This window comes from Loxodonta africana, chromosome 1 (genome assembly GCF_030014295.1).
Source record: "Loxodonta africana isolate mLoxAfr1 chromosome 1, mLoxAfr1.hap2, whole genome shotgun sequence".
Lineage (NCBI taxonomy): Eukaryota > Metazoa > Chordata > Mammalia > Proboscidea > Elephantidae > Loxodonta > Loxodonta africana.
The window spans coordinates 169,382,084-169,405,509 of NC_087342.1; the positions used below are offsets into that span (position 1 = coordinate 169,382,084).

At 40.9% G+C, this 23,426-nt stretch overlaps 1 long non-coding RNA gene across 1 annotated transcript in view; it reads right to left on the reverse strand.

Moving 5' to 3' along the window:
- LOC111749549 (uncharacterized) overlaps positions 1 to 20,586 on the reverse strand; it is a 70,333-nt gene extending 49,747 nt beyond the window's left edge. Inside the window, exon 1 of the long non-coding RNA XR_002784668.2 lies at positions 19,650 to 20,586. This is a non-coding gene — a long non-coding RNA (uncharacterized LOC111749549). The remainder of the gene's footprint in view (positions 1 to 19,649) is intronic.
- Positions 20,587 to 23,426: the final 2,840 nt, after the last annotated feature.

Sequence of the window (23,426 nt, forward strand, 5' to 3'; positions counted from 1 at the left end):
CAAAGGATGCACTCAGCTCCCAGCTCTGTGTTCTTGGTGGTGTGAGGTCCCCCTGTGTCTCTGCTTGTTTCTCTCTTTTATATCTCAAAAGAGATCAGCTTAAGACACAACCTAATCTTGTAGATTGAGTCCTACCTCATTATTGGTAACTGCTGCTAATCACACTTCATTAACATTATAGAGGTAGGATTTGTAACACATAGGAAAACCACATCAGATGACAAGATGGTGGATAATCACACAATACTGGGAATCATGGACTGGCCAAGTTGAAACACGTTTTTTGGGGGGAACACAATTCAATCCATAACACCTTCCTTGCTTGTTCCAGATTCTGGTGGCTCCAGGTGTTCCTTGGCTTGTAGCAGAACAATTTCAATATCTAGTACAACTACTAATACAAAACTAATGTAACCTTCGATCCCTTTTTTAGCTGAGTGAGTGCCCAGAGCCCCAGGGCTGACCTTCATAATCTCCCCTTCTCTTTTTCTCTGTCTTCACATGGCTGTCTTCCCTGTGTATCTCAAATCTCTTTTCTCTTATAAAGGCATCAATCATTGAATTTAGGATGCACCCTGAATTCAAAGTGACCTCACCTCAAGATCCTTAACTTCCCTATCTGCAAAAACTCTATTTCCAAATAAGGTTGCATTTACAGGCACGACTCGATGGCACTGGGTGTTTTTACTGGGGGGAGGTTAAGACTTGGAATATCTTTTTTGGAGACGCAATTCAACCTAATACAGAGGTGGAATCACTGAGGGTTTCTTATCTAAGTCAGTCAGGATTACTTTGGTGAGCATTTGGGATAAGAAACATGGGAATATGTTTTGGGGAGATGATGTAAAAACAAGGGCTTTATGCATTAATTGACGTGCTAGGTAGAGCCTCTAGGCTTCCATGTATCTTGAGGCCAAGAATTAAAGAAGAAAATCCTCAGCTTTCTCCATTTTCAGAATTTCTTTGTAGGTGGTTGTGGTTCCTGGTCAGGGAGCAGAATAGTAGGATCACTATGTTGGCAGGAATATGGAGCAGTCCAAGTTGAATCATGAGTGCTTTTGATTCTGAGAGAAAAAACCCAAATAGGAACACTTGCCTCTGTCCTAGGAGTACCTGGGTGGCACAAACATTTAAGCGCTGAACTACTAGTGGAAATGTTGGTAGTTTGAACCCACCCACAGGCACTTTGGAAGACAGGCCTGACAATCTGCTTCTGAAGGGTCACAACCTTGAAAACCCTATGGAGCAGTTCTACTCTGCACACACGGGGACAACTCGACGGCAACTAGTAACAACACCTCTGCCCCCACAAAAAAACCTATGCCCTAGCCAGCATGACAAAGGAAGTGCATATTTACATATGTGTTCTGATTAATATCATATGCACATTCAACCTGCATCTGCAGACTTCCAGGCCACATCTGTAGCCCATCCAAACCCATTTATTTATATCTACATCTGCAGATTTCCTAGGGAAATCCACAGGCAGAAATCTTAACAAGTAGCATCATACCCAATACACTCAACCTGGGAAGCTTGGCATGGAAACTTCCTAGGGGCTCAGAAGTAGACCTGATCTGGGAACAACTCATCACTCCACAAGTCCCACTGGTCAGTTTATCCCTCATACTCCAGCAGTTTTAAGGTTCTCCCAATTTGTGAAATATTTCAGAAATGTTTGAAAACAACCAGCATGGACTTGTTAAATATAGGTACTGCCTTCCCTATTAATACGAAGTCTTTTCTACAAACAACATGTGGCCATAACAATGGCTATTAAAGCCATTTATTTTCATATTTATTTAATAGCCCAGATTGTACTAATTTAAAAAGAGAAAGGCTCTTTAAAACCTGGTGCAATCCAACAAATCATTCTACCTTGATCCTTCCTCTCTCTTGCCAAAAGGAGTTTTCATCTTAATAGCTGTGGGACAAAAAGAGGGGAGAAGTGCCCTTCTGCAGTTCTTGGAATGTTTTTGTCACTAAGTTTCCATGAATGTCCTGTTTGTACAATCATGTTAATAGACTGGTCTGAATTAGGATAAAATCTTATTTCACAATACTTATCACCGAAAACAAGTACATCGCATCACCCATCCACAGCACATATTAACATATGAAAAATCAAACACAAGTGTACGGTTAAACCTGAGATCCTAAGGTGGAACAGGGTAAACTGGTAGAAGAAAATTTTATAGGCTTTGATATCCTTACTTTTCAAAGTGTAGGTAAAACCTGTCAATTAACATTCCAACAAGAATCAGTTATATGTAAAATTTCAAGAATTCCCAAACAATTTTTTAAAAATAAGAAAGCCGAGTGAGGGAAAATATACCCTACTGGATATTAAGACATATTTTAAAGATATAGTAATCAAACTTGTGAAAGTGCTCTGGTGCAAAAGGATAAATCAATTAAATAGAGAATTCATGAAAACATATATGTATAGTTTTATTGAGAGAAAGCAAAGAAAATGAATGAACCAGATATGTAAATTATGGCCCCCCTGATGGTTAAGATTGTGTGTGAATTTGGCTGGGCCATGATTTGGCAGTTGTATAATGTTGCGATCACTTCCCTGTTGAAATTTGATATGTGATCACCCCCATGATGAAATCTGCTGAGTGGTGCCAGCAGGGGTGGGGCCCCCTCAGCCTTCATCTCTTCACCTTCCACCACGTACTTCCTTCCTGCTGGCTTTGCGAAGGTTGTTGGCTTGTTCTGGATCCACCAGATGTCTCTTGTCTGGCCTCTGGTTCTTGGGACCTGAGCTAGCTTCTTACCTGTCCATCTTGGGATTCCCTGATCTTCATAGCCTGCAAGCAGAGTCCTGCTCCCCGACCTGCCTATCTTGGGTTCACCCGCCCCTGCAGCTAAGTGACTCAAGGGAAACCTTGTGGTCTTGCCTGCTGGCCTTGGGGATTCCTCGACCATCACAACCTGTGAGTAGGATCCCTGCTCTCCAACCTGCTCATCTTGGGTTCATCAGCTTCCGTGCCTTTGTGAATTGGGAAAGGACTCTGTCCTGATTTAAGGACTTGGGATGTTCCAATCTGTACAATCACGTGAGTTGTTTCCTTGATATAAATCTATGTATATATTTATATGCATTACTGGTTTTGCTTCTCTACAGAACTCAGCCTAAGACAGCACCCTTAAAATGTCGATTATCAAAAATCTAAAACCATTCTCTTATATATCTGTCCCCAACAATTCTTTACTACATGCCTGGCTGTTTTTCAGGAATGACCTTTACGAAAATTTGTGTGTATAAGAAATGATATCAGGAGCATTATCAATGACAATAGGGTAAAGGGGTCAATATGGACTCTTTTGATTAGGAAGTGTGATGGTTAAGGTTCTGTGTCAACTTGGCTGGGGCATGATTCTCAGTGGTTTGGCAGTTATATAATGAGGTAGTTTGGCAGTTATGTATAACGTAGTTATCCTCCCTAATGTGATTTGATGTGATCAGACAATCAGTTGTAAAGGGAGTTTCCTCAGGGATGTGGCCTGCATCCAATATATATATATGGATTTTCTGGCAAAGCTCACCTTATTGCTCTGGATCCTACATCCAGCTCATCATTATCTGACTTCTGGTTCTTAGGACTTGAGCCAGTGGCCACCATCTTATCTGCTGATCATGGATTCATCAGCCTCCTCAGCCCGTGAACCAGCACCCTGCTGTCTGACCTGCCAATCTTGGGTTCTTCAACCCTCACAGCTATATGTGTCAGGAGAAGCCTCCAGCCTGATGCCTGGCCTATGGACTTGGGACTTGCCAACCTCTACAACCACATGAGCCATTTCCCTGAGATAAATCTCTCTCTTTCTTTCTTTCTCTCTCTCTCTGTGTGTGTGTGTGTGTGTGTGTGTGTGTGTGTGCATGCTTCACTGGCTTTGCTACTCTAGAGAACTCAGCCTAAGACATTTGGTACTGAGAATGGTTCTAGAGAAACAAAATAGAAAGGATAAGTTGCTAAATTGATTCTCAAGTCTGACTAGTCTTAAAGGGGCTGATGACTCTACCTCCAGTAGGAAAGAGGGTACTGCTAATCCATGGCATGAGGTGGCAAAAACAAACAAACCAAACCCATTGCTAGCAAGTTGACTCCGACTCATAGCAACCCTATTTGACAGAGTAGAACTGCCCCAGGGGTTCCCAAGGAACTGCTGGTGGATTCTAACTGCCACCGTTTTGGTTAGCAGCTGCACTCTTAACCACCAGAATATCTCCACAAATAAATCAAGTATTGCTGGGAAGCAAGGCTCTGGGTGATCGGGTGTTCAATATTTTTCTACAATTTTGTCAGAATGAGAAGCATAGGGAGGCTGGTTGCTTGGTCCCACTTTTGCTAGACAAAGTGCTGAAAGAAAGAGATGAGCTCAGGGTTTCAGAGTTACAGCTCAAACGTTGCATAAGCGACCTCAAAGTTGCCACTTTTGCCCTCGTTTCTTGTAGTAACAGAACTGATTTTGCCAAAAACCAAACCCAAAGTCTTATAGTAAGAGTGGCTGAATAACAATGCCAATTAAATTCCCAACCTCAAATGGTACCTGAAGTTAAAGTAAGGGCATTGATTGGGAAAAAATGGGATCCTGAACTTTAGGATGGGGGCTGATGGCAGATAATCAGGAAGCTGAGGACACTGAGCTCTTAGATTCTGTTGAATCACTCCTGCCAATGGAAATAGCACACTTGGTCCCATCTGAAGAGACCATTCTATCTTTGCTAAGCTTCCCCCCCTAGTAAAACCATGATCCTTTCCACTCCTATCTGATGAGATTAACCCAGGTGGGCCTGAAGAGCCTGCTTGAGATATTGCCTGAGGCAGTGCCTGGGGCATTACCTAGGGATCCTCTGAGGTAGATGCCTTATACAACATTGCTGTATATTTTCAGGACTCCCCCACCACTCATTCTTGTTTCTAGACCTGTAACTAGACTTAAGTCCCAGCGAGCCCCAAAATGTGAAGTATAAAGTGTGACCCAAGAGGAAGTACACTATATTCTAAACAACCTTCTGGGCAAACAGAAATCTGAGGAATATGTGTGGGAATAGCTATTAAGCCTGTGGGATAATAGTACAAAGAATATAAAGTTGAATCACTTTGAGTTTATTGATATGGGCACACTGAGCACAGATTCTCCATTCAATGTTTCAGCTGGAGAGGTTAGGAAAGGATCTAATGATTTATTTGGTTGCTCCATTGAAGCATGGATTAAGTGGTGACCTACACTAAACCAAGTTGAAGTACCAGACCTTGAAGAAGATATCCAAAGGCTTAGGGAAGTTGGGATGTTAGAGTGTATTTATCAGGTAAGACCCAAAGATCCATACATGGAGTGCCCAGAGGGCACACTTTTTACCACAACTATAAAGAACAAATTTGTGAAGGGAGCCCCAGAATCCTGGAAGACTGCTATGATTGCTATTTTATGTAAGTAAGATTTGACAGTGGGAGCTGCCCAACTGAATTAAGACGCCTAAATTCAATGAGGCTGATTGGACCGCATGGTGGTAGGGGCCAAGAAGTGGCACTCAATCAACAAAGTCAAGGTGAGTGTGGTTACCATAATGGACAGCAGAGTCAAAGCAGTAATCAGAATAGTCTGACTCCTGTGGACTTATGGCATTGGCTACTTAATCATTATGTTGTAGGAGGGAAATAGATGGGAAATCTACTAAATATTTACTTGACCTGTGCAAGCAGAAGAATTTTAGGTCAGGTGAACAGCAGTCTAATTTAAATCACTAGAATGAATAAATTGTCACTGTCTCTCAATCAATTCCCAGACTTGAGCGAGTTTACAGACCCACAATCCTTTGAATCAAGGAAGGACCTCACTACACTGCCAAAAATTTATACTGTTAATATTTCTCCCAGCCTCCCCCAAAGGGAACCATCGTGTTCTACAAGGGTGACTGTTCATTGAGGAAAAGAAAATAATCGGACTTTTCAGAGACTAGTGGATACTGGTTCTAAAGTGATACTAATTCCAAGAGACACAAAACATCACTGTAGACTACCAGTCAGAATGTGGGTGTGTGGAAGTCAGGTTATTAATGAAGTCTCAGCTCATGTCCATCTTACAGTGGGTCCAGTGGGTCCCCAAACCCATCCTGTAGTGATAACTGGAATGGATATACTCAGCAACTGGCAGAACCCTCACACTGGATTTCTGACAGGTGGAGTAAGAGCTATTATGGTAGGAAGGGCTAGATGGAAGCCATTAGAACTGCCCTTACCTAGGGAAGTAGTAACCCAAAAGCAATACCGCATTCCCAGAGAGATTGCAGAGATTACTGCCACCATCGACTAGAAGGATACAGGGGTCGTGATTTCCACCACATCCTCACTCAATTTGCCTATTTGACCTGTGCAAAAAAGACAAAGATGGATTTTGGAGAATGACAGTGGATTATCAAAAACTTGACTCCAATTGCAGCTGCTGTTGCAGATATGGTTTCATTGCTGGAGCAAATTAATATATCTCCCGGTACCTGGTATGCAGCTATTGATCTGTCTAATGCCCTTTTCTCCATGTCTGTTTCGAAAGACCACCAGAAGCAGTTTGTCTTCAGCTGGCAATGCCAGAAACATAGCTTCATGGTCCCGCCTTAGGGGTCTATCAACTCTCCAGTCCTATGTCATAATTCTGTCCACTGGGGCCTTGATCGCCTTTCCCTTCCATAAGACGTCACACTAGTTCATTACATTGATGACATATGCTGATTGGACCTTGTGACAGAGAAGTGTCAATGACTCTGGACTTATTGGTAAAACACTTGCATGCTAGAGGGTGGGAAACTAATCTAACAAAAAGTCAGGCACCTTCCACCTCGCTGATATTTCTAGAGGTCCAGTAGCATGTGGCATGTCCAGATATTCCTTCTAAAGAGAAGGAAAAGTTATTTCATCCGGCGCCTCTAACAGCAAAAAAGGAGGCACAATGGCTGTTGGGCCTCTTTGGATTTTGGAGGCAACATACTCCTCATTTGGGTGTGCTACTCTGGCCTATTTATCAGGTGACTTGAAAAGTTGTTAGTTTTGAGTGGGGCCCAGAGAAAAGAAATGGCTCTGCAACAGGACCAGGCTGCTGTGCAAGCTACTCTGCCACTTGGGGCATATGATCTGGCTGGCCCAGTGGTGCTTGAAGTGTCAGTGGCAGATAGAAATGATGATTGGAGTCTTTGGCAGGCCACCATTGGTGAATCACAGAGCAAACCCTTAGGATTTTGGAGTAAAGCCCTGCCATCCTCTGCAAATAAATACTCTCCTTTTGAGAAACAGTTTTTGGCTTGTTACTGGGCCTTAGTAGAAACTGAATGCTTAACCATAGGCCACCAACGCACCATGCAGCCTGAGCTGCCCCTCATGAACTGGTTGTAGTTTGACCCACAGAGCCATGAAGTCAAATATGCACAGCAGCACTCAAGCAATAAATGGAAATTGTATATGTGAGATCAGGCCCAAGCAGGACCTGAAGGCACAAGTGAATTGCATGAAGAAGTGGCCCAAATGCCCCTGGTGTTCACTCCTGTCACATTCCCTGCCCTCTCCCAGTCTGCATCTATGGCCTCATGGGGAATTCCTTATGATCAGTTGACTGAAGAGGAGAAAACTCGTACCTGGTTTAGAGATGATTCTGCACAATATGCAGGCACCACTCAGAAGTGGACAGTGGCCAAACTATAGCCCTTTTCTGGGACATCCCTGAAGGATAGTGGTGAGGGGAAATCCTACTAATGGGCAGAGTTTCGAGCAGTGCACCTGATTGTTCACTTTGCTTGGAAGGAGAAATGGCCAGATGTGTGATTGTATACTGATTTATGGGCTGTGGCCAATGGTTTGGCTGGATGGTCAGGGACTTGGGAGGAATATGATCAGAAAATTGGTGACAAGGAGGTATGGGGAAGAGGTATGTGGATAGGCCTTTCTGAATGGGCCAAAGAAGTGAAGATATTTGTGTCTCACGTGAATTTTTACTAAATGGTGATCTTAGCAGAGGGGGATTTTAACAATAAAGTAGATAGGATGACGCATTCCGTGGAAACAGTCATCCTCTTTCCCTAGCCACTCCTGTCATTGCCCAATGGGCTTATGAAAAAAGTGGCCTTGGTGATAGGGTTGGAGGTTATGCATGGGCTCAGTAACATGGATTTCCAATCACCAAGGCCAATTTGGCTACAACCAATGCTGAGTGCCCAATCTGCCAACAGCAGAGACCAACACAGAGTCTCCAGTATAGCTCCATTCCTCAAAGCCATCAGCCAGGAAGCTAGTGACAGGTTGATTACATTGGACTGCTTCCATCGTGGAAAGAGCTGCATTTTGTACTTACTGGAATAGACATTCACTGTGGATATAGATTTGCCTTTCCTGCATGAATGCTTCTGCCAAAACTACCATCCATGGACTCACAGAATGCCTTATCCACCATCATGGTATCCCACATAGTATTGCCTCAGATCAAGTGGCTCACTTCACAGCAAATGAAGTGCAGCAATGGGTCCATCCTCGTGGAATTCACTGGTCTTACCATGTTCCCCATTATCCTGAAGCAGCTGGCTTGATAGAATGATGGAATGGCCTTCTAAAGACACAATTATGGTGCCAGCTAAGTGGTAATACCTTGCAGGATTGGGGCAATGTTCTACAGGAGGCTGTGTATGCTTTAAACCAACCTGCAATATATGGTGCTGTTTCTCTCATAGCTGGGATTCATGGCTCCAGGAATCAAGGGGTGGAAATGGGAGTGGCACCACTCACTATTACCCCTAGTGACTCACTCACCAAATTTTTGCTTCCTGTTCCCATGACCCTATGTTCTTCAGGTCTAGAGGTCTATCTTAGTTCCAAAAGGAAGAAGGCTCCCACCTGAGACACAACATGGATTCCATTAAACTGGAAGTTAAAAATTCCACCTGTCCAGTTTGGGCTCCTCATGCCTCTGGATCAACAGGAAAGAAGGGAGTTACCACATTGGCTGGTATGATTGATCCTGACTACCAAGGGGAAATCGTATTGGTGTTGCATAATGGAGGTAAAGAAAAGTATTTCTGGAATACAGGAGATCCCTTAGGGCATCTCTTAGTACTACCATGCCCTGTGATTAAAATCAATGGAAAACTACAACAACAGAATTCTGACATGACTACTAACGGCCCAGACCCTTCAGGAATGAAGGTTTGGGTCACTCCCCAGGCAAAGAACCACGACTAGCTGAAGTGCTCGCTGAGGGCAAGGGGAATATGGAATGAGTGGTGCAAGAAGGTAGTTCTAAATACCAGTTATGACCATGTGACCAGTTGCAGAAAGGAGGACTGTAATTGTTATGAGAATTCCTTCTTTGTATGTGTACATCATTTTTTTCTTCTTCACTTGTAAAATATAAGATGTAAATGGGGATAATGGACTTTTGATTGTACGCATGTCAGTTGTATCATGTTAGACACAAGTATGACTTTACATTTTTCTTTATTTAGTGATTGTGTATGCTTTAAGTAGATGTGTACAGGTGCCAAGTTGACAAGGGGTGTACTGTGATGGTTAAGGTTGTGTGTCAACTTAGCTGGGCCCTGATATTCAGTGGTTTGGTGGTATGTAATGCTGTAATTTGGCAATTATGTAATGATGTAGTTTGTCAGTTATGTAATGATGTAATCTGGCACTTATGTAATGATGCAGTCATCTGATGTGATCAGCTAATTAGTTGTAAAGGGACTTTTGTTGGGAACATGGCCTCTATCCAATACATATATGGACATTCTGGCAAAGCTTGCTCACTTCCTCTGGACCCTGCATCCAGTTTGTCATCATTTACCCCTGGTTCTTGGGAGTTGAGCCAGTGGCCTGTTGCATTGCCTGCTGATCTCGGATTCATCAGTCCCTGCAGCTATGTGAGTCAAGAGAAGCCTCCAACCTGACACCTGACCCATGGACTTGGGACTTGCCAGCCTCTAAAACTGCATGAGCCATTTCCTTGAGATAAATCTCTCTCTGTATATATACATAGGCTTCACTGGTTTTTCTTCTCTAGAGAATTCAGCCTAAGCCAGGTAGCAACTTACACTTGGAGGCTTAGAACCTCGCAAGTACCCTGTAGCAAAGAAAATCACATAATATATCATTCAAATTGCAACACTTTTGAGAATGAATGGCGCATTATTGATTATACTGAGATATCATGTTTTGTAAAGTAGAGAGTCAGCAAAAAAGAGGAAGACCCTCAACAAGAATTGACACAGTGGCTGTAACAATGGTTTCAAACATATTGTGAGGATGTCGCAGGACCAGGCAGTGTTTTGTTCTGTTGTATATGGGGTTTCTATGAATTGGAACTGACTCAACAGCACCTAACAAACTAACAACAGCACCCGGAATGAACATGCCAGGCATTCTATTTCATGCATTACAAATATTATCGCATCTCAATCATCCCAGCAATTCTCTGAGATAAGTGTTAGATGCTCATTTTTATGATGGAAATATGAAGTTTCAAAGATGAGAAGTAAATTTGCCTAATATCAAACAGTTAGTGACAGCCTGTTAAAGGAACTTCGTTACCCTATGCTTTTCCACTTCCACCTGAGTTTCTTTGTTTCATTAGTGGCTTCATCTCACTCACAGTTTGTATTAGTTTATATTAGGGTTACTGTAACAAAATGCCATGAACTAAGTGGCTTATAAGAATATAAGTTTATCGTCTCACAGTTCTAGAGGCTAGAAGTGTACATCAACTGTCATCAAGGCCACACTCTCCGAATCTCTCTCAGCTACTGGTAGCCCCAGGCATTCCTTGGCTTGTAAAGCGTCTTCACATGGACTTTCATTCCTGTGTCTCTCTCTGTGTGTGCTCTTCTCTTTTGTAAGTACACTGTTCGGATTGGATTAGGACCCACTTTACTCCAGTATGACCTCATGTTAACATCTCAAAGACACTATTGCCAAACAGGATCATGTCAGAGGTATCAGGGGTTAGGATTTCAACATATCATTTAGCAGGACCCAATTCAATCCAAAGGAGCCCTGGTGGCTCAGATGTTAAGTGCTCAGCTGCTGACCAAAAGATCAGTGGTTCAAACTCACCAACAACTCCACAGGAGAAAGATGTGGCAGTCTGCTTTCATAAAGACTTACAGCCTAGGAAACCCTATCGGGCAGTTCTGCTCTGTCCTGTAGGGTCACTATGAATTGGAATTGACTCAACAGCAACAGGTTTGGTTTTTTAGTTTTTAATTTAGTTCATAACAGTATTCCAAGTGATAATGATGGAAACTTTGTTTAAAATACAACCAATGAAGGCACAACCAGTGGAGAGGAAGGTATCAAATCTCCCATTGCAGTGAAGGCAGAAACACCATCAGATGGTCATTTAAGATAAATACACTACTTAAAGAAAGCTACATATAATTGAGCATCATTTCCCAGACTACAGTTGAATCTAGGTGGGACTTCTCTACGTTGATGACCAACTATTCTCTACAATAGCGTCAGCATTTGTTCCCAGTTCTCAGAAACCATTGTTTTTTTCTTTACTCCTTAGGGTCTGTGTCACCCTGGTGGTGTGTGCTGTGCTTAAAAAACTGATGCTCCCCAGTGTCAGATGTGCTATTTACATGTGCCCACATTGGTCTCTTTGATTCTCAGTCTCTTTGATTCCTGTAGAACTGGCTGAAGAATGGCTGACTGACAAGTTGGCGGGGGGGGGGTGCAATTGTGCACCATGTCACAGCACACAGCAGTTGTAGCATGCCAGATTACATGCCAATCTTTTAAATTCCATTCTAAGGACCACTTTGCATTCTATATCAACTCACCTCTGTTGGATATAGGGTGCCTGTGAGTCAGGCAGATAAGTTCCTGTGCTTTTTTCTGATAGTTCCTCATCTCTGATTCTGATCCAATGGCCCAAATTCCCCCCACCCCCACCTCCAATTAGGCTAGATCTCATGAAAGAGGTACTGAATTTCAAACAAATGCTTATGGTTAAAAAATCTAGAAAGGAATGTGCACACAGTTCATCTAGGTTTTTAGCACAACCACTACCCCTCAAAATACTGGAAAATTGAAAAGCAGCTTGGGAAAAACTGTTCTGAAAAGCATATAGGTTTGACTTTTTGGTGTGGGCATTGCTGTTAGTTGCCACCGAGTTTTCTTGGACTCATGGCAACCTTTTGTATAATAGAACACAGCACTGCCTGGTTCTGTGCTACCTTCATGATTGTTGGTATGTTTGAGTCCATTGTGGGCATACCCATATTTAAGTCACAGGGTTATCCACTGTGCTCAGAAATTACAATAAACAGGATACTTGACAAACAAGGAAAATGGAACCGTAGAATTGCATCATTGTTCATTAGAGAAAACAATGACCCTTATGATGTTGTGACTACATCTATTCCAAGAGCAAGCACAAATATGGAAAAGAAGAACTAATGAGTTGAGATGCTACTTGAATTTCCATGTGTCACGTTTACAGCTTAGGACTGTAGCTTTATTAAATAGTGCCAAAACACTCCTACTTTAGTGACATTTTCCTTGGATAATCCTATTTGTTTTAATTTATTTTAATGAGGTAGTTTGGGATGGTAACCTGCAGGGGAAAACTTGGGAACAGGTGACAGCATGATTTGAAATGCCTCTTGGACTGAACATTAGTTAAAAGGCTAAGCTAAATGCTTAGCTGCACAGTGGTTATCCTGCACTATATATTTCACTCTAAAAACAGTGAGTCTAAAGTGCCAATTTTAAGAACATAGGACTTTATAACCTTTTAAAGCTTTCCTGCATGGATGAGTGGATAATAAGGACAATTGGTACATTTTTGTGGCCTGTTTCCACATGTTTGCCTTTCCCAATGATGCTTTCTTTATGGAAAAGAGTGTGCTGGGCACAACACATTTTCTTTCCATGCAGTGATTGTATGTCTATGATTCATTAAATCCTTCAGTATATACAGTCAGTAGTGATGCAGATGGCTAAAGGGTATGGATATTTGCCAAGCCTTTAGGTGTCCCAGCTCACAAAAGAGGTTTCTAACTTTGAGAACTTCAATTATGTCACTTAAACCCATCAACTTTTTTGCCTTGGCTAATGCTATAAATCTTTTGAATCTGTTACTTCTGTAACATCTGATGCCTGGGGTAAAAACAGACCATCTGTCATTTTAGTTTTCCAAAGCCTTACAGGATGAGAAAATGGATCTTCTTTAAGCTTCCTGATCAATTAAAAATGAAATGACTTTCCCCATTTCACCTTACACAAAAGCTAACTCAGCTAGTAAATAAGCTCTCACGTCTTCCAAGAGGCTAGGGTAAGAATCCATAATGAACCCTGGGGGGTGAGGCCCAAGTAATAAATACCAACAAGATAGTCCCACCCAAAGAACACCATTCTCAGGTTGGCTCCAGGTATAACATGAAAGATCTAGACCAATGTCCAAGTGAGAAGGCTGTGAGGTCAAGGAAAGGACCCTTGTTTTATTAGTCCATGTCCAGTCAGAAGACAAGTTACACCAATATAAGGAATTATTTACTAAGTATTAAATTACTGAACATGCAAAAAGGAGACGTTATCATGGGGAAGGAGCCGTGGTGGCGGAGTAGTTAAGTGCTTACCTGCTAGCCGAAAGGTCAGTGGTTTGGATTCACTGGTCGCTCCAAGGGAGGTAAATGTGGCAGTTAGCTTCCGTACTGATTACAGCTTTGGAAACCCTATGGGGCAGGTCTACTCTGTCCTGTAGGGTCACTATGAGTCTGCATTGACTTGACGGCAATGGATAGTTTATTGTGGAAGCAGGATGCAGTTATTAAGTGTAGGGCTGGGAATAAAGGGAAGAGATTGGAATTGTTAAAACTTTGGTGAAAGGGTTCCACAGGATCTGGAACTCAGCTGTCTAGTGAGATAGCTCTACTCTGATGGTATTAGTCTGACATTGAGGGATGGGTTCTACAGAGGTGAGACTCAGACCTCTGAGGAGGAGGTGCAGCTGGCTGGTGCTGGTGTCTTCAAGCCCAGTGGAGGAGTCTGTAGGGCTGGCTCACACCTCTACAGGAGGGGACGCTGCCAGATGATACAGGGTCTCTGAGTGGGCATCATGAGACTGGTTCAACGAGTGTTGGAAAAATTACAAAATGAAATCAACTGAAGCTACAGGAAAGAACTGCCACTACTTGGGTGAAGAAATGTTGTTGGGGCCATACTGAAAGGAACAGCCAGCAAAAACTGGAGTCAAAAGTTAGCAGGAAAGGAAAAACTTTCTCCTTCCACAGCTTTGCGGTCTCCCTCTACCACTCCCCCGCCCCCCGTTAGCAATGCCCAACAAGAAACTAGTGTTGTTAGTTGTAGTCCAGTCAATTCTGACTCATGGTGACCCCATGTATACAGAGGAGAACTGCTCCATAAAGTTTTCAAGGCTGTGACCTTTCAGAAGCAGATCACCAAATCTGTCTTCTGAGATGCCTCTGGATAGGTTTGAACCATCAACCTTTTAGCTAGTAGTGAAACATTTAATCTTCTGAGCCCCCAGGAAGTCCTAAGAGGAAGCTAATAGCAAGAGAGAAATAGATGTGTTTTGTAGAAACCCAGATCACGAAGCTGAATATAGAAGAATGGGTTCGATGCTGAGAGACAATAGCTTTAATAATGGTCCCAATCCATTTATACATTAAAGAATATTGGCCAAGAATGAAAGGAAAGCAAAAAGTCTAAGTGGGATTCTTATGATTGAACTCACACTTGACTGTCTAGTTCTTCTCCATTCTCCTCCTCATTGGCTCCTCCTGCTAAAATTTTTTTTTATATATAAAACTTGAGCCATACTTTTTTTCTTTCTAACTTTGGTGCATTATTATGTCATAACCAAAATGGAACTAGAGAGATCGTTTTTAAAAGGACCAAATAGCAAGCCATGGTCTTTTCAGTTGCCTCATGTGCAAGTGAAACCCGGACAATGAAAAAGGAAGAGAGAAGAAGAATTGATGCATTCAAATTGTAGTGTTATCAAAGAATATCGAATATTCCGTGGGCTACCAGAAGACAAAACAAATAAGCCTAGAAGAAATCCAACCAGAATATTCCTTAGAAGCAAGGATGACAAGACTTCAGTTCATTTACTTTGAACACATCCTCAGGAAAGACCAATTGCTGATAAAAAACATCATGGTTGGTAAAGAGCCTGAAAAAAACAAGAGAAATCCTTAATAAGATGGATTGATACAATAGCACAATAATGGACTCAAACATACCAACAGTCATGAAGATGGCACAGGACCAGCCAAATGTCTTGTTCTGTTATACATAAGGTGGCTATGAGTCAGAGCTGACTCAGTGGCACCTAACAACAAGAACAAAGATGACTTCCAGAGTCCTTTGGTGGTGCAAATGGTTAAGACACTTGGCTGCTAAACAAAAGATTGGCAGGTCAAGTCCAACCAGAGGTATCTGGAAAGAAAGACCTGACAATTTGTTTCTGAAAAATCAGCCACTGAAAACCCTATGGAGTTCTACTCTGATATACATGGAGTCTCTATGAGTTGGAATCAAATCGACAGCAACTGGCTAAGATGACTTTTACTTCGTTGAATTGTTTTCTACTCTGTGGAGGGATTAAAAGAAAAAAAGTGTGTTTTTACTTAAGGAGGAAAGGTAAACTCTACTTGGCAATGATTTACCATGGAGGTCTTATTTATTAGCAGAGGCAGCAGTAAAACTGCTCTCATCATGCCCTGAACTTGTGAAATACCTGATCAGGGAGACACTCCCTGCCATTCTTCTTGAATGTAGGATTGAACTTGTAACTCATATAGTTACCCCTTTTGAAATCCCTATGCTTCTCTATTGTGCCTTCTTTTCAGTTCTGAATTGATTTAGATAACAGAATGAGAAAGTCCTCTTATTGGGTTTTTTACTGTGGTTCCCAGCCCATTAATAGCATAGATTTTTCTTCTCAAGTGCATAAAGGTCTGCAGGTGACTCAAAATGGGAAAGCAGGATACCAGTTGGATTTTGCTGATAGTATCGACAGTAGCTGCTAAAACAAATATCTGATTCATGTAAAGAGTGATCAATCAGCTTTCACTTCATTTAAAGAGAATGTATAGCAAATCTATGGAGGCTGGCTTATGCAACAGTCTCTCACAGTAGAAAGCATGAAGGCCATCCAGAGGGTATAGTTTTTCAGTGTTTTACTTTGAGAAATTAGTTTGCTGCCTTGAGAGATGAGAGATGTACAAGTATTCTTAGAAATAACTATCTACCTGTGTACTTAGCACGGCTTCCACACTGGGAGGAGGTCCTTTTGTGAAGAGTAGTTATTAATTTCTGGGCTGCAAGAGCAATAGCTGGAACCCCCTGAAAGAGCTTGGAAAAATTTACCCAGGTCTCATTCCATACCATGAATCTGATTTTTAACTAAGTGCCTCAAAGCAAAGTGATAACAGGTGCTGTAAATGATGCTTCATTCAGTAACCAAATTGAAAAAGAACCCTGGGTGGGATTTATTTGCTTGAGCAAGACAACTGAATGTAGAAATTTTCAATCTAAGAATATCTTCAAATGAAATAAATAGTATCAAAAAGTGTTAGAGTAAAAAGAACAATATTAAAAAAATATATTATAACATGAAAACACTAGTGCCAATTTATTTATTTTGGAATGGTAGGTGTTAGAGGTTGTTTTTCTCAGTTCCTCTAAAACTGTATTTACTCCATGGTAGAATTTTTCCTCCATGGTAGAATTAGCTCAGATTTCATATTTGTTCTTGTGTACATACTGAGCTCTTTCCAAAGCTTGAAGAGTTTGAATTACTAGACATACACAGAAGGAATAAACTTGGGACAAAGGGGCAGGTTCTAGCATTGAAACAGAGGTCCTCTGTATTCCTGATGCCTCATAAAGTGCCCTGGAGAAATCACAAAAACATGCCAAGTCATAGGTCACTCCTCATGAACGGCTCAAGGTCACCCAGGCTTCATACTGAAAAAGCCACCAAAGGCACATGGCCACAAGCTAGACAGAAGGGGCTTTGTGGGCTGTTCCCTCGAGGGTACAGGGGGTGGTTTGAATTCTGTTAACAACCTGGAAAAACCAGCCAGCCCAATAGAAGGCACTGAAGGGCTATCTTACACCAAATGTATTGATAAACGAAGAGACCTGCAAGTAACCTTCCCACCAACACTAACCACACCAAAAGCGAGTCAAACCCAGTCTTCTCATAATTGGTTCTTGTTCCAACACAAGAGTGAGAAAAGCCATTACTGCGGCCAACCGTTATTATAGCTCACTTCTATAGAAAGCCACTGTCTTCGAAGAGCTTACTAAGGGTCTTCACCAAAGAACAAAAAAACATGGGTAAGACTGGTTTCCTCTCCAGTTATGACTCAACTTTGGTCACCACACTTCCACTTGGGCCTATTAACATTTGGTGGCCAGAATGTTGCTCTTCTTAATTGCCTGCTACAGCAAACAACAGCATCACTGCCTTTCAGTCATATAGAAAGCCACAAGACTATTTCCTTTTGACTCTCTTCTCTCCACATCAGACCCACAAGTCAGGCTAATGCTGAGGTCTATCTTCTCACAATCTACTAGAAAGTGGACTGCCTCGACTTGCTTATCCTGCTAAAATGAGAAGCAGAAGTAAACAACTTAATGTCAATTACAGATGGAGTGTTCTGGTTATTCAACCTACTCGTAGAATAACAGAGCAGGAGAGAATCCTGTGGCATCTCTGCTTGAGTCAGGAGCCATGGCCCTTGCTAACGTAGTGTCTATCCTGTAAGCAGAATCCCTGGGTAGTACAAACAGTTAATGCTCTACTGCAAACCTGGAAACCCTGGTGGCATAGTGGTGAATAGTTACCACTGCTAACCAAGAGGTCGGCAGTTGGAATCCATGAGGAACTCCTTGGAAACTGTATGGGGCAGCTCTATCCTGTCCTATAGGGTCGCTATGAGTCAGAATAGACCTGACGGCAACAGGTTTGGTTTGGCTTTTTGGTTACTGCTAGCCAAAATTTGGAGGTTGTTCTAGTACTCCTAAAGACACCTTGGAAGAAAGACCTGGTGATCTACTTCCAAAAATTCAGTCATTCAAAACCCTGTGGAGGATAGTTCTACTCTGACACATATGAGATTGCCATGAGTCAGAGGACTTAAGGGTAACTGGTTTACCCTGCAAGCAGCAGGGAAGGAGACATGGATCTAAGCAGAAACCCAGGGTAGGATCCTAACGATGGCTCATAGACTCCTGGGCCTGGGGAACACCCAGAGAACAACAGAAACGTGATATGGACTGCTTTGTATTTCTTCATCTCCTAATTCTATTAATAAAATTTGTAGTTTTATTTTTCTTGGAGGTCAGAAAACAATAGTAGATTCTGAGGGTCCCCCTGTTTTTACAAATTCTCTCCACTCCATTTACACATTAAGATTTTCATGATGCTTACTTGGCCTTTGAGGTCTTATTATTACCATTATTATTATCTTATGGTTATATTAATATAAAAATAATAGTTAAGATTTATTGAGCTTTTACTTCATGCTAATCACTATTTAAGCATATTAAATACTTTGTCTTTGAACCCTCATGACAACCCTATGAGTTATATACTAACATGTCCAATTACAAATTAGGAAACTAAGGTGTGGAGATAGGAACTTGTCTGACACCATGATGCTCATAAATGGCAGTGCCAGGGTCCAGCCCTAGGTCTGGTTACCCGCAAAGCCCATTGTATAAGCCACTTCTGGTCAATTCCTCCATTTTTAAAACAACAATCTGTTTCTATCCTAAGCAAAGCCAAATACTTAGTTTCAAGAGCCAAACAAAAATAATTGTTACAAATTCCAATATTTGCTTTCTTAAAGGCACATCTCAGGGTTATTAAATTTAATCCCCTGTCCCTTTGCTCCAGTAGTTTCTTTGTCCTTTGAGAAGTGTCCTTCTAATCCCCTTTCCCATTTCTTCACAATCCCTTGTCCCCACCCACCCTCGGCCACATTGCCTGAATTCTACTCAGCCTTAAAAATGAAACTCAACTTCCACTTCTTCCAAGAAGGTTTTCCCAACTTCTGCACTCCAGCTTCTAAATTCCTATAAAATTTCATATTTATACTAGTTACTTGGCATTTATGTTTTGCTTTTTACTGTTAGTTCTGTTTGAGAATAATTCATCTTCAGGCTGAATTCATTATGCCCATTTTTTCATTGATTATAAGATCCTTGAAGAAAAGGACCATGTATTAAAACATTTTTATATCTCTCCACAGATCATTGAAAGCTGTGTTAAAAAGGCCATCCATAGCCTATAATTTTAAACAGGCTGAAATGGCTAGAGCAAAAAGCTAGCATGTCTTCTTACAGCTCTGGTGAGCACCATGTTGTTGTTAGTTAGTTGCTGTCGAGTTGATTCTGACTCATGGCAACCCCATGTAGGAACGACTGTGGAATACATTTAAAAATAAAGTATAAGGAGTCTCCTCAGGAGAAGAGTGTTTTCTGACCCCTAAAGTCCTGGCCTTCCATGTCCAACACTTCTTACACATGGCCCACCCAAACTCCTAAATTTCAGACTAAAAAGCATGTGGAGTACCAGACTCTGAAAACAACACTTAACTTTTACTTGCCGGTTTCACTTACCTTCACACCTGTGGTTTTGAAGGTGTCAAATTTCCTCGGAAGTCTTTCTGCAGATGCTTTATCCTCTTCATTTTTCTATCCTGTCAGTCATCCCTGTCAACAGTGACAATCTCCTTGTCAAACAGAAATCACTTTAGCTATCAGTTTTCATTAGCTTCTTAGTTGGGATAATCCCTGCTTCCTACAAAACTGTTTTCTTTCTAGGAATTGCTAGTTCCTTCTTATTTAGGGTTTCTGAAACTTTTCTAACTAAAGCCCCCCAAATGATTTCTCACTATTTTCTGAAGATCCCTTTCAGCTAGAAAGATTTGGTAATATTTTGTTTCCTGTAGTTTGTATTATAAAAAAACAATTTTGGTACTTCCCCCCCGCCCCCCCACAAACTGCACGTGGCAGCCCAGAGAGTTTAATATGTCACTGAAAGGGAGTATCTTCCCACCCCTACTGAGAAAACTGTTGAAATTACAGTTTGTTTTAAATAAGATCTGTTCCTTTCCCCTTCCATTTCCTACTTGGGAGCCCACCCTTTGGTGATCTCAGTTAAGTGAAAAAACTTTTAACAACCCAAGAACTCTGTCATCTATTTCCATTCATATTATTAAATTCACTAGCTTAGAGGAAAGCCATAAGACAGTAAATGTAACCATGCAAAAGGACCCTCACTCATTCAGCTTGTGTAAGTGCTAATTTAGGGGACAATTAACCAACAAGGAATCGTACAAACCCCTCTTACTTCAGTCCTCCCCAGGGCCACTTCTTCGTTTTCAGTCCACCAATTCTTTGACCTCAAACTCAATATTTCAGAGAGGCTCATGTTTTTCAAGGATAGGTAGAGCTTCATCTTCATGGGAAATTCACTCTCTGAACTGCTGCATCTGACTGTCATCCCCACCCACATCTGCTCACTCTTACCAGCCACTGACCAGCCCCCAATCTCTTTCTGTCCCCATTTTCTATCCAGTTACTGAGAATGAGATGTAATTACAGAATCATTGAGAAAGGCCTAGGTAAGAAATGACAGGAATAATGCCCCACAGATGGCTTATGACAATCCAGTCAAGCTTTAAAAGTGGGACCTTCTCCCCTCTAAAGCTAGGTCTTTATCTGACCGAAATTAATGCAAAAGAACCAGGTGGCTGGAGTAGACCGATGTGCGTGCAGATCAATGTATTTTCATTGACCAAGAGCCTGGAGTATCCATGTTAAGGTATAAAGACAGCTGTTCATCTTAAAGCAACCTGTTAAAAATCTTTGCCAGGCTCTTGCTCTTTCTTTTGATCTCTTATTTCCTTGAAATCAGCTAATGGCAAAGCAGAATTGCAAAAGTTTTATCTTTCTTTTTAAAGAAGCAGAAATGTAACGGTCACTGATTGGAACAATCAAAAGATGTATGTTCAAGCCCCAGATCCACAAGATACCAGCCTCGCAACCTTGGGGCAGTTACTTAACTTCCTCACATACCCATTTCTTCATACATAAAACACAGGTTTTTCTCATAGGGATGTTGTGAGAATGGACTGAGTTAATATGCAAAAATATTTTATAAGTAATTTTAAAGGTCTTCATAAATATTCCCACTTATAGTGACCATATAAGACAGAGTAGAACTACTCCATAGGTGTCCAAGGAGCACCTGGTGGATTCGAACTGCCAACCTTTTGGTTAGCAGCCTGAGCTCTTAACCTCTGTGCCACCAGGGCCCCTTCATAAATATAAGACAATATTATTATTTTCTTTATTTTCCCAATTAATCAATCTTGATTTCCTGCCATTTCTCAAATTTACTTTTTTAATAAATGATTAAATGATTCTTTCCTAAATATTAACAGATTTCTTTTTTCAAGTTTGAATGCTATTTCTAATTCTGTGCAAAATAAACTCAAAGAAAAAAACCAGCTCCTTCTTGAACTACTTCTGGCTAAATATTCAGGCATTCTTGTCTTTCAGTTTTTTAAGTATCTAAGGAGCTGGGTTTTTTTTTGAGAATTATTAAAAATAGTCTGGGCCCACAAGAAAGAGATGGCAATCTTTTTCAGCCTGACTCTGAGAACACACAAGCTCTCAATAACAATTCATATCACACTATTATAATATCAACACCTGCCTTTCATCTGCGGATCTCAGGAAACATAAACACCTCAACCTTTGCTTCTGTATTATTATCCTCATTTTTTAGAGCTGGAAAAAAATTGACTCAAGTAGCATGCAAATCCGTAAGTGAAATTCTCTAACACACATAAAAGTGCAAAATAAATGGAAAAAAAAAAAAAAAAGGTGATGATGCTTTGGCTAGAAATGGCAGAGGGTCTTTAACCCGGAGAAGCAAGTTGGATGGGGGCTTTTAACATAGAGAAGCAAGCTGGAGGGGGGCAGACACTATGACTGAACTCATTACTCTCATTTGGTGATATGTAAAAAACTTAATTTTTCAGTGCGTTTTTCTCACCTTTCCTGGCATATCAGTTTACCAGAGTAGCCATCCTTGAGTCAGCAAGAATAGCATGTTACCATCACAAACATATCATAATTATCTTCCACAAATATTTAATTGAATGGTTAAGATTGATAAGACCAACTTGATGCTAAAATAGACAATTTGTATAACCCAAACTAAGCATTTAGTTTGGTTAAAAAAAAAAAAAAAAAAATCAAAACCAGACATCAAAATTAGTGGCTTCACTTCTTCCTTAACTCTTCAAATGATTATTGTGGAATTATGCCAATACAGCTCCATTTAGAACTGATCTCAGGATGAAATCAAAAACTAGTATTAACACTAATTAACTTATTGCTCACTAGTTGATGCTAAACTTTTTACAGGAATAGAGACGTTGTAAACCAGATCTTTAAGGAACTCACAAGAGAAAACTGTAGAGTAGGCAAAAGGCTTTTGGTAAGTGGATTGAGTTCTGGTAGAATTACAATTCAGGGCGTGGTATTTCACACATAAAAGCTGATGGTTTGAAAACACCAAGCAAAACACTTTTCTTGTAAAATGAATTGACATTTCAAATTTAAAACTGTTAGACTTTAAGAACGATACAAAGCTACCTGAATAGATGAGAATTTTAAGGGCAATATTTCAACTGATAAGCAAACTACCCATGTTAAATATACAGAAATATCAACTCATTTTCTTATGATTGGGCCACACTGAATATTCACTACAAGAAATTCCCAGTCATGAGCAAAGAAAAGTAGGAAACTTTTATAAAACAAAATATAGAGGTAAAAACTGTTTCCTTTTATCAGACAAGACAGGAAGTACTCAGTGAAGTATGGTAAGAGATGAGAATGGCTGCAGGAGGGAAGCAGTGATGTAGACCCTGAATGTATATGCTGGTTGTACAATTCAGATTTGCGCTTCTCTGGCTTTCACTCTTCTTGAACAAAGAAAAAAGAAGTCGACGATTTGAAGTGCTCTTCTAAATGTAAAAATAAATGGATGGAGTAGACTTCTTTTATTGAGAGCAATCCCGAGGCAACTGAATCACAGTTTACACATTTTAATTAGTTTGAATTAGAAAACATATCCTTCATGGCCAATTATTTCTGACTCAGTTGTTTACTTTCTATGAGACTGACAAGTCACGCCTTGGTGGAGCCAAGCTAGATACACTGAAAAGTTTTCTTTTACAAAAAAGTGTGAAGGGCATCTCATGAGAAGTGTCTTTTCTGAGCTGGCATAATAATATCTAAATAAATAGTTCAATATATATGAGGGTATTTCAAGTAATCATATGTCACCTGATTAATCATTTAATATTTAGGAACTTA